Source organism: Phasianus colchicus, chromosome 22 (genome assembly GCF_987193195.1).
Source record: "Phasianus colchicus chromosome 22, bPhaCol1.hap1.1, whole genome shotgun sequence".
NCBI classification, from domain to species: domain Eukaryota; kingdom Metazoa; phylum Chordata; class Aves; order Galliformes; family Phasianidae; genus Phasianus; species Phasianus colchicus.
In genome coordinates, this window is record NC_143457.1 from 4348821 (window position 1) to 4360944 (window position 12124).

Sequence of the window (12124 nt, forward strand, 5' to 3'; positions counted from 1 at the left end):
GCATTGTCCTTAAAGCAGTGTGAGACGTCCAAAAAGCTCCCCTGTAATATGAGTGAAAATGAGATGTGAAATTCCTGAGATTTCTACCGTAAGCAACACAAAACAGAAAAAGCCCCACAGCGAATGGTTTTCATTTTAAAGGCAGGTTTTCAGATATTACAGAAGGGAAAGAAAGAATATAATCCTGTTTGTGAGTGGAGTTAGGTCATCTGTAAAAGCCTCTCCGAATATTATCTTCCTGGCTAATCGCTGTATTGACATTTGCCTGTTTCATTAGAGCTGAGTTTTTACTGCATTGCTGAGGTTGGAACCTGGCTCATCTGTCATGGTCAAGACTGGTTTGGAATTTCATGACTGTGGCATAAAAAATCTCTCCCTGTCTCTCCTTTTTGCTGGTTGGGGTGAGGCAATGTTTGCAGATTTCCCAGCTCTGGTGTATTTTTATTCGCTGGCTCCTCGTCAGATATTTTTCTCAGAGATTTTTATTTCATTCAGTAACACTTATTTAAAAAAAAAAAGAGCCATGTTAGAACACAGTTGTAAGGAGACACTTTGAAGAAGTTAAATACACCGCATACACTGACATATGGATGTCAGCTATAAGGGCTTGCAAAGGGAGGAGAAAAGAAATGTAATCTAAAACTGCAAGAAAAAACAATCCAGGGCAGAACTAAGTCAATTATCCATGTAATAAACCTCCATGGCTACTGACCGAACAGATAAGTTCATGGTCTCTGCAATAAGCTGACAGTAAAAGGGAAGTGCCAGGAAAGTTTTATGCACATGCAGGAAACAGATCAGCATCTGAAAGGGGACGAAAGTTGTGTGCAGAACCCTCCTTTGCCCAGGGTGAGAGTTGTTCTTGCATCACTCTAATGAACCCAGAAACGCCTCGCATCATTATTATGTAAATGTATTTATTCCCTTCCAGAGTGATTCTCAGGTTTGCTGGCTGCACTACAGGTACTTTTCTCCATCCACGTGAATGTTATCTGGATTTGGCAGCGAAATTGTCATGAAACACTTTAACTCTTCACGCATTGCTGACCTATTTTGTCTGAAAGTGATTTTCCTTTTGCATCAGTTTGGCTTTCTGTTCCTCCACAAAGTGGTATTTTGCCACTGGCTCTTTGTTGTTTTTTTTTTCCCCCCTAATGAAGAAGATGTGTGTTTAGGAATACGGATAAGTAACACAAAACTCAGCGTGATTTTTCCATAATGTAACAATAACATATGTGGTTTCTACTGCATCTTTGCCTCAGTGGGTGCTGAAGGCAGGACTGGCAGAGCAGGGCTGTGCATTGAGAAGCTGAAGGAGCTGGCACAGCGATGGGGTTTGTGAAAGCGTGGAAGATGGAAAAGCAGCAGGCGAAGCAGGGCATGCTCCAGCCTTTTCCTGGCCAAATGTCCTCACAAGACAGAGGCTGCACGGCCCCCTGAGCAGGCAGCAGGGCCAGGCAGCCCCTGTGGGGCTGGGAATGCCAATGGGATGGTGGTGTGACCTTGCCTGCAGTTGAGGCAGAGGCATTTCCAGCTGGCCGCAGTGCTTCGGATCCGGCGTACACAGGGAGCAGAAATGTTGCTGCATCAGATCTTTAGAAATATCCAGGGGTGAGGAACAGGATTTTGAGGATTAACATTTTCTGTGTAGGTACCTTATGTAGCATGCTGGAATTTAAGTCTCTGTGTGGATTTAGCCAATTAGCCTTTCTCTGCATCAGCACTTCTGTACCTCCCAGGAGTGCCAGGGGATAGACACAGGAAACATTGCAAGGATGTCAGAAAATGCCTTGTTAGAGACCTGCTAGGATCTCACATAGACAATCCATGTGTGTTAAAAGTATTTTACGTGTAGGATATGCCTGGTAATTTCATCATCAATCTCTCTCCAGAGGGATGTGAACCATGCAAGTCTGCAGCCACCAGATAGGGAGACAATGATCTCTCTGCAGCATTTGGATCTTCCTTGATCATCCGTGTTGACTAAAACCTCGTGCCACTTTAGCAGGACAAGGTCTGTGGCTTTGTTTATTATTGTCCACACGGAGGGCTGCGTCTTTGCCAAAGAAAACTCTCCAAGTGCTATTCCTGCAACAATCCTCTGGCTAAGAAGCAAACTTATAATTGGATCAGTTGTGCGTGGTATGAGGATGTGGGGCTGCCCGCTGTAACTGGCTGTGAATAATCACCTGCTCCTGCACTTCAGCTGCCTGTGAGGATTTCAGGAGGACACAGATGTTAGTTACACAACATCCACATAAGAGGAAATCCCCCCCCAGACGTGCTTATTTTTGTTTAACAACAAAATATATCATCCAAATGATCACCTGGAGGTTGGCGGGGGGGGGGGGGGGTGGAGGGACTGCTGTGGAGAATTTTTGCTGTCACAGAGATGGTGGCTGCAGAGAGCTGAAGGCAAGGCTGCCGTTGTGGCAATTTGTACAGCTCTTAAGGCGTACATCCAGAGACCGAGGAACGTGAAATTGTAATTAGCAGAGAAAATAGGAGAGATGGAATCAGCCTCTATCAAGGACAGCTAAAGCACAGCCTCCAAAATGGCTGTGTCAGACATTTAACTGATGTGCATTTTTAGACGCTTATCTAAATTAGTTATTAGAACACAATCAACTCTGTGTCTCAACCTCTGGTGGAAATGTCCCTGAAGTTATACCAGGGATAAATTTGTCCTGTTTGCCCAGGGTGACGAGCTAAATTCCTCTGATGTGCAGACCTCAGATCCTGCATGTGCCTTTCTCCTCGGTAAAAAGAGTTTCCTCTGCTAAAGGCAATAACGTTAACAGCCTCAAACATTTCTCCTGCAATACTGCTGGAATCAGCCGTGAAGGCAGTTTACAGAGACAGCAAACAGTTGGGGTTACATGAGTGTAATTGAGGGCAAAACCCATCCTGACAGATCCTGGCACTTTTTTGAAAAGGAGATGTAATTCCACATGAAATTTCTCAGCTCCCCGGGAAGAATGCGTGACTTCCTTTACGGCCATGTGATTTATTTTGCTGGCCTGCATTCTGCAGATGAAAGCTAAGGTTAAGGTTAAACAACAAGTTTGCTCTATTGATGGCACAGGTAGCTATCTTTTGTGACAGCGTGACAGCTCAGAGCCAAAGAAGCCTGAAAGCTTTCTGAGCGACCGGGCGCTTTATTAATTGCTGCACAGTAATTGGGAATTGCTGTGACAGCTTCCTTGCTGCACCACAGGACGAGAAGCAGAGCACCACGAGGAGCAGAGCACCACGAGGAGCACCATCACTGCTGCACCCAGCGATGCGTTACACGCAGCCTCAGCTTCCCAGCACTGCAGCCCACGAGGCTCTGCGGCCTCCGCCAGACAAAGGCACGTGGCAGAGCTCTGACACCTCGCTCTGTGTTGGTTCCGCGTTTCCCGAAGGCGCTCGAAATGCCTTTACTTGCAAAGCTGAGAACACTTCATGCATTCGAAGAACAACCCGGGCAGCGCTGGCGGGCGCTGTAGGCGGCGGTGCCGTGCTGGGGCCGCGAGGTGAGGCCTCGCCCTGCTCACACCTCGTTCCCGCAGCCAGGCCGGCTGGGCTCGGGGCAGCGCAGCGCTCCCTCCCGTTCCGAACCCCGCTGACTGCACCGGGGCGGCCTAACCCCGGCTCCCCGTGCTGCTGCACGGCGCTCGAGGCGTTTAACGTGTAAGGCGGCTCGGGGAGGACGTGAGGTAACGAGGCCCGGCCTGCGGCCCCGGTGCCGGGCGGGGACAGGCCGGCTTTGTGCCGCTCCGCCCGCTCCGTTCTGCCCGGCCCGCCGCCCCCCCGCGCCGCCTTCCCCCTATTCTTTTAAATCACTTCCATCCACTCCCGCGATTGGTCCCGGTTTCCTGCCGGGTCACGTGTCGCGTCCTTTCCACCAATAGGAACGCGGGATACTGGCAGGCGGCTCCGGCCTGGCTGCGTTGCTGGGTGCCCGCTCGCTGCGTGCGTGCGTGCGTGTGTGAGGGAAGGAAGGCAGAGGCGGAGGCAGCGCTCGGCTGTGCGCCCCCAGCCCGCCGCCCGGCCCCCGCCCCGCTCCCGCTCTCCCCGTGACGATGCCCCTGGGCTGCCGCCGCTGAGGCACCGCGCGGGGACCCCACCGACCGCCGCCCCACAGCCGGAGGGGAGCCGCTCCCCGCCGCCTTCTCTCCTCTCCTCCTCCCCTCGCAGCGGCCCCCGCCGCCGCCGCCGCTTTGTCCCGGCAGCGACCCGGAGCCGCCGCGGATGGTGTAACCCCGCCGAGGTAGGTGGGCGCGGGGAGGGCCGGCGGTGGGGCTGCCGGGTTGGGGAGAACGCGGTGCTCCGGCGGCTGCTTTTTGCTTTTGTATTGTTTTATTTTCTAATTTTTTTTTTTTAATAATAATAATTATTATTATTTTAATTATTTATTTTTGCGTGTGCGTGCGTGCGTTTTTTCTGTTTTGTTTCATCGCCCGGCGTAGCGAGCGGAGGAACGGCTCCCCGGGAGAGGCCGGAGTTGCCCGGCGGTGCGAGGGGAGGGGAGACAAAGGAAGGCGCGGGGTGCCGCTGCGGGGAGCGGAGCGAGCGGGCGAAACGCACGTCCCGCAACGGGGGGAGAGCCGCCCTTCCCCGGGCCTCGTATTCCCGTTGTTCTCTTTCCCAAGTGCGACGGGAGCCGCCGGGGATCAGAAGTAGCGGGAGGCGGTGGCGGGGGGGTTTCGTCGCTGGAAGCGGCCGCCGGAGGAAAACAATGTGATTCATTGTTGGGCGCCTTCCTTCGGGTTTACGTTCGCACGCCGGGTGCAGTTCGTGCCGGGTTACGGGTTCGGCACGCGGAGTTTTCCCTGCCCGGCTGTGGGGTTTGAGCCGCCCTGTTGCCGTTCCCCATCACCGTGCCCTATTGCCGTGCCCCGTTGCTGCCCCGCAGCGCTGACCGCTGCCTCGGATCGGTGCTGTGTGTGTGCAGGCAGCCCCGTCCGCCCGCTCGTTGCTACAATCCGCCTTACCCACAGCAAACCCGGGTGACATCATTCACGTAGCATGGCCTTAAATACAGCTTTCGCCCGGATAAAAGCAAACATTGTGTCAAAAGAAATATGGGTTTTAAAAGGCTCCCATCAAACGCTCGGATGGATGGGTGATGTGTAATGCTTTCTGTAGTTCTAGCATTACTAGGCAAACATTGGTTTTGTGTGCGCTGCTCCCTTAGGATTGAGAAATCCGTGGTGGCTGAGAGGGGAGGCAGTGTTTCTATAATAATAAAAGCACTTCTGGTAAATACATCTTCCCTCGGCCTCCCTCCCTAAGTTGGTCCTGGAGGATTATGGCTGGGGCTGGTGGAGATGAGGGCGATTTTAGGGCTCGTGTTTGGTTGCTGAGTGCCGGAGGGGAGGAGGGAGGTGGATGCACACAATGCCCGGGCTGGAGCTCATTGTTCTGTGCGGTGCACTGCTGTGTTTGGGACTGTGCTCGCACAGACAGAGCTCCTCTTCTTTGAGCAAAGACAGAGAGCAGGGAGCATTTCCTACCTCCTTCCTCCTTCTCCAGAATGGCCTTTCGGTAACCTTGTGAAAAGCCAAAATAGCTAATGAGAAGCTGAAGGATGCCAAAACATTGTGTGCTTTCCCTCCTCCCCTCCCGGTGCTGGCTCCGTTCTCTGTGAGTGAGCATGAAGAGAGGAGGGAGCACACGAGGTGAGGCTCAGAGTGCTCCTTTCAACCCCTCTCAACTTCCTCTCATGCTCTGCCACGTCCCCCATCTTCAGAGACAGCACTGAAATGGGAAACTGCTCCTCCTGAGCTCTGGGTGCGGGTATGGGGTGGAGAACACTTCCCATAAACACATTGGGATGATGGAAGTTGAAGGAAGTGCACAGAGGCCAGAAGGTGGTTTCAGTGTAGACAGTTTCCTTTCTTGATTGCTTAATGCTGCTTGTTTTTTGGCAGCATCTCTAGAAACAACAACTGCAGCGTGTGCTGAGGCTGTGGAAGGGGAGGGCTGGAGCTGCCGTGGGTCGGGTGTGGGCAGCATGGGGCTGTCCTGGGTACACGTGGGGTAATGGGAAGCAGGCAGGTGTGCAAAGAGGGAATGAAATGGTGAGTGCTGAGGAATTGGTGCTGGGCTATTGGGTCCTCTGGGTAAAGCCTGGAGAGGAGGCAGCAGGGCTGTCACAGCTGAGTGGGGCAATGACTGCACCGTGAGCCTTCCAAGTCGTTTCCAACTCTGCCCTGGCTAAAGCCAGCTAGGTGGCTTTCTTCTTCAGCTTCCCTACCTGGATCAAATAGGGATTGCCCAAGGATTGAAGGCTTTGTTGTGGCTAGCAATATTTTTAACGTCGTTAAGCCATTGTCAGCACAGATGCTGTGATTTAAGTGCACGTGGAAGCGCAGAGCTTGTGCAGCCTTCTTGTGGCTTTGAGTCCAGTGACATTAAGTTTGTGCTGTGGTGTGACCAGGGGAGAGAGCTCCCATCTGGGCAGAGCCCTGCTGTCCCTGTGCTTAATAGCATGCATTTCTCCAGCAGGAAGAGTAAGTGGAACTGGGAGAGACAGAGCTGCCTTCAGTAGCAGTTCTGTAGCTGGCTTAACTGATGGTTATTTCCTCGCATCCAGGAGTTTGTTGTACCTCGGTGGGTTTTTGGTGTGCTGCAGAAGTCTGTCTTGTGGAGCTGTGGGAAAGGGCTCAGTGCTGCTGCAGCACAAGGCTAATAACTGACAGTTGCAAGCAGAGGTTGTATGTGTAATTCTTAATGCTGGTTACAGCTTAGGTAAGAAAAATGCTATTTTGATGTTGCTGTTTAGTTGGTATTTAAAATAACATCCTATTTTTAAATGTACTATCATAGCTCCAGAATGCATCTCTCTGTTCCAGCCATACTGGGCCGTTGTTCTGCCCGTAAAGAAGTTATTTCACTTTTGGGAGTGGGAGGAAAAAATGTGCTCTGAGCATATAGAATTTTGCAAGTATGTGTTAGAGGCTGTGTAATAGCACAGCAGAACCTGTGTTATCTTCTCAGCAGAGCTGTTGGTACATTAAGATTGCCTGAGGGTGGCTTTGATTTCATTACCTGCCATATTTAAGGACACCGTCAGCTCCAGAAGCACACTGTGCTCTGTGGTGCTGGCATAGGCCTTGATTTGTAGCTAATTTCCAGATTATAAGGAAATAATGCTGAGTAGAAAACATTGCATTGTGATGTTATCCTGAGCAGCATCCTGAAATAAGGTGAGCGAGCAACAAGGGGAGAGCAGGATTGTAAAAGCTGTCACAAGGAAGAAACCTTCTCAAACTTTGTTCACTGAGTTTGTTTTCTGAAAGCTTCTTGAAAGGAATCTTGTTCTCCACCAATGTGAGGTGGCTGAGCTGCTGCAGGGGGTGCACGGTCTGTCCTTCTGCAGGGTTGGGTGCCAGCAAGGTGCTGTGCAGAAGGTCCTGCTGAGCCTTGGGCTGATGGAGCTGCTGTGCAAAGGGACCCCGGTGTGGTTTGTGCTCCTTAGGCTGAACTGCCTGTGGTGTTGTACACGAGCTTTTGTAGCGCTGGTGGCTGTGCCCAACTGCTCTTTTCAGAGAGGCTGATGTATGAACAAAGGAGCAAACAAGATATGAATGCTACGCTGGCTTCTTTTGATTTAGAATTCTACCGAGGCAAAGCACTGCTGTAAGTGACTGGAAAAAAAAAACAACCCAAACAGGTGGAAATATTAGCTGCCCGTTCCCCATCTCAGTAGTTGGCTTTTTTGTGAATGCCTGTGCCTGGTGTGGTGGCAGAGTGGGAAGTGACAGTGATGTGGGTGCAGGCTGCAGGCTTCCCTGCCCTCTTGTGCTCATGGGGATGTGGTGGCTTTTCTTGGGTATGAAATGCGCCCTGTGGGAGCTGGTGGTGCTGCTCTGGATGCGTGCATGAAGGGCTGTGTTTGTGCTGAGCACTTTCATTCTGTTAAGAGGGCAGCTTGGGTGATGCAGGTCAGCTTAGTGCGTGCTTGTGTTACATCCCAAACTTTTTTTTTCTTATTAGGTTATTACAAACCAGGTAACTGTTGGAAACTCTGTCTGCCTTTTGTTCTTACAGAACTGGAATGAGAGAGGCAGTAAAATCCAAAGGAAAATGGCAGAAAGCGATGGCTGGTTCATTTTGAGCTCCTGCTTAATGTGTTTTACTTGAGTATATTTAAAAAATGTTACTATGGTGTTATTTTTAACCCTGATCCCGACAGGTCAGGCCTGTTTAACTATGCAGCCAGATTTCCAATTCGCAGTGCAGAGCGTTAGGTGGTGCGTTCTGGTGCATGCAATGAAGCTTGTAGGGAGTGTTTATTTCCATGACCAGCAGTGCTAATGAAGCTTCTGTTCCAGTAATTTTCTACAAGAGACAGAGCTCGTGAGCCCTGAAGTTTGCCCTCTGCATCTGGTTCCTTCTTCCTTCCCCTGCCCTTGTAGCAGCTGAGCAGGCAGGGATGCACTGCTTTGCTGGCTGCCCAGCCAGTGTAAATGCTGGGTTCTGTCTGGCCATGCCTTAGTGGGGATGTAATTAGGTGGTTTTTTTCCCATCCGTTTGCTGGTCTGCACAAAACTTTCAGGAATGTCGGTTATTGCTGAGATGACTGTCGTGGTAGGCTAGGTTGGAATTCATTTATGCACCATCAGTTCCTGGTGTGGGGGGGGGGAGGAAGTGAGGGGAGCAGGGACTTTTTGTTTTGTTTTCCCTATGAGAAACCAGGTTAAAGGAGGAGAAAGGAAGTTCTGTCACCTCATGCTCATAGGTACTTTCCTCTGCATGGCTCTTGGTGGGTTTTATTCTGAGAGTCTCCAACAAATGATGTGCCTATAGTAAGGCTAATTGATCTGAAGGGACTGAAATTTAGAGTTGATGGATCTTATTTGATCTCAGATTCCTTGTGAGCCATATATATTAAATTCTTAAGCAGATATTATGTAGTGAGCTCTTGATCCTGCAGTCAGATTTCTGTATGTGGAGCTGTGGCAGTCTGACTGAGTGCAGGGGAATGGAGGGGGGGGGAATCTATTTGGGGGTTTGCTAGTCACACATATTGTGCACTTAGCCTGTACCTATTTGTGCCTCAAATGCAGTAAGGGCTCATATGTGAGTTAGTGCAGAGTAAGCTGCAGTGCAGCTCAATGAGTGCTAGCAGCTCTATGGCAAAGGTGAGCCCCTAACGGCAGTGTATGCAAGGTGCCATCTGTCTCCAAGGGATGAGGGATGGTGAATTCACAGAATCACAGAATGGCCAGGGTTGGAAGGGACCTCACAGATCACGAAGCTCCAACCCCCTGCCACATGCAGGACCACCAACCTCCACATTTCTTATCAGCTCAGGCTGCCCAGGGCCCCATCCAACCTGGCCTTGAACACCTCCAGGGATGGACGGGGCATCCACAGCCTCTCTGGGCAGCTGTTCCAGCACCTCACCACTCTCATAGCAAAGAACTTCCCCCTGAGATCCAATTCAGGCAGCCTGCTTACTTCCCTCCTTTGGTAAACAGCTGTGGGAACTCAGCACAGAGTGCCTGTAACCCATGGGACCTCACCTCAACATCTGTACCTTGAGTCAGCAGTGTGTGCTGTTCTGCCTGGGCCTTGTTGAGTTGACAAACTGGCTTGGGTGCTGCCTTAACCAGAGCTGCCTGGGCTTTGGGCAGTGCACTAGTGAAGAGAGGCTGTCAGTTTTTTTTAAGTGAGAAACTGGTGGATGCATGGAGATAGGAGAGGCAAAACGTGAGCATTGAACTCGTGGTGTTGGGAGGCACTGGGGAAGAGTTGTGCCTGAGGTGGGTCTGTTCTGTGCTGCTTCTGGAACTGCTGTGCTGCAGCACCAGCTCATGGCTGAGCTGTTTTAGACCTGAGTGCTCCCATAGTCACATGGCTGCACTGCTGTGTGATGCTGTGATGGAGCAGACGATGAAATTGTGTATGGTGGTCTCCATTTCTGAGTATTGAATATTCTCTGTATTTCTGAGATTGCCCTGCATTGCAGGCGAGCAGTTAATTCTCTGGTTTGAAGGGAGATGCCAAGTTCTGTTATTAATTGACTATTAGCAGGTTGTTGGGGGTATCAAAAGCTTTGTGCTGGATGTTATTAAATATTTTTGTTTGAGAATTACAGGTCTTCAAAAAAGTGTACGCATGATTTGGTTCATTTAAGAGTGAGGATCAACCAGAGGCTGTGAAGGTGATCAAAATGCAGAGCAGTAGCCGAGCTCCCAACTCTTCTGTTCCATGATCTCTGTGTGCCAAAATGGCACATCTTACATAAAAATGAACGCAGTGCCTCCATTAGAGCTCTACTAATGAGGTCGGTGCAGGAGACTTAAACGCTTAATCCTCATTTTTACAAACTGGGAGCGAGATGCAGCAATCTAATTTATGTCTTCAAGGTCATTCATTTTCACTTGATGAAACTTAATAGACCTGCCTCTGACCACTGAATTACACTGCCTGCCCTGCAGCGTGAACCCTTCAGGTGAGGTTCAGGCAGTGCATGAACCTAAAGGTACCAGAGCGTTTGGAGATCTGAGAGTCAAATGCCCAGCTGGTAAGAGGCAGCAGGGATAACATGGCTCACCTTAGGGCTGTTTGGAGCCGAGTGTTTGATTTCTGTTGGCTTTAATTTTTAAAACTTAAATGGCAGTTGTTTATTATTGCACACACAGGCTGGTTTACGGTGCTCTGGTTCTTAAGCTTGCTGTGATCTGCCCCCTGTATCTGTGGTTAATGAAGGAAATCTCCCCCTTGTTCTCCAGTGCAGTTTCCATGGTAAACTTGATATTCCCTGCTTGATTCAGCTAAACTCTGGGCAGGAGCCACGGAGGGCTTTCAGCTGATGACAGTGGAGAGATGGTTTATGGCTGATGTAGTGTTGGCTGGCCAGTGTGGAGTGGGAGATTGTTCCAGAGGTTAAGCCTTAAATCAAAGGAGTTGAGAGAAAAGGGTGAAATGTGGATAACCCAAGGAAGGCGAGAGTGCTTTGAAGAAATGTGGGCCGGAATATGGTAATGCAAGTAGTTCTGCTAAGCCCCAGAGGAAAATAAAACAGCCTAGTGTCTAAATGAAGAGAAAATAGATTTAGGGCTTTTCTGTTTGTATGCAGTCTCTTGGAATTGGGGGGATTTTGCAATGCGTGGTTCTGGATGATGGTTTGAATAATATTTGGATTAGAGAAGGGCTGAGACAAATGTTACCATATGCTCTTGAAAGAAGAGCTAGGTAGGATCCAGCTTCTCTTCTGACCTGCTGGAGCACTTGTGGCTGCTGTTTGGCCGTTCCCATCAAAGCTTTCAGATGATGTAGGAGCGCAGGCAGCAACAAGGTGATGGTGCAGGCAGTGCAGTGATTGTAAATCCTAATTTTGTAGAGGGGAAAAAGTCATTTGATGATTTCCTGCTTCTCTTCGTGTTGAATCAGTGTGGTTTTTTATTGTTGAATTTTGTTGTCTCACTTTGTAATCTATGAAACAAATGAAAGTGGCCCTGCTGGTGTTCTCATTGTGTGTCACTTCTCCCCATGCGGGCTTACTTCAATTCATGAGAGCCCTGCACTCTTTCCTAAACTAATTATTCATCCAGTAACTACTTCCGTAGCTTTTTGTCCCAAAGTACAAGTTTAGTAAGTATGATGTGGAAGGTAATTACTCGTGTGTATGTGTAGCAAAGCCTTCTGAGTCCTGATAAATTACATCCACGGTTTTCCATGCTGGGATTTTCCGATGCCCTAATACACGTGTTGGATACCCTTGAAAAGAAGGGCTGGGAGGTTTATTAATGAATGATGCCTCTTGTTTGTAACATCCTGTTGGAAATTAAACATGTTTCCTGTATTAAATCCCACAGATATTTTAATTAGGTCATGTATTCAGTTCCTGAAGATGGTAAATGGTCATGCTGTAAGTAGACAAGAGAGGCTGGAGGGCTTGCATGGCACTCCTCAAGAAGAGTTTAGATGTTGGTGGTGGCCCAGAACGCCTGTGCTGCGGCAAAGCTTCCATGGGATGATGTTTAATTTAATATAAAGGACTCTGAAATAATGATGAAGCATGGGGAGTTAGGCTTTTTGCATTTGCTGTGTCGTGATGTGTCTTTGATACCTGTTTGGTACTTCTCCATTTCAAAAGAGATGCTCCCTGGTTTTCTTGTTTGGG

General features: G+C 49.5%; 1 protein-coding gene across 1 annotated transcript in view; it reads left to right on the top strand.

The window, feature by feature from the left end:
• Positions 1-3939: 3939 nt before the first annotated feature.
• Positions 3940-12124, top strand: part of RERE (arginine-glutamic acid dipeptide repeats) — a 167013-nt gene continuing 158828 nt past the window's right edge. Inside the window, exon 1 of the mRNA XM_031613497.2 lies at positions 3940-4255. The gene's annotated coding sequence lies outside the window, so the exon portion shown is untranslated. The remainder of the gene's footprint in view (positions 4256-12124) is intronic.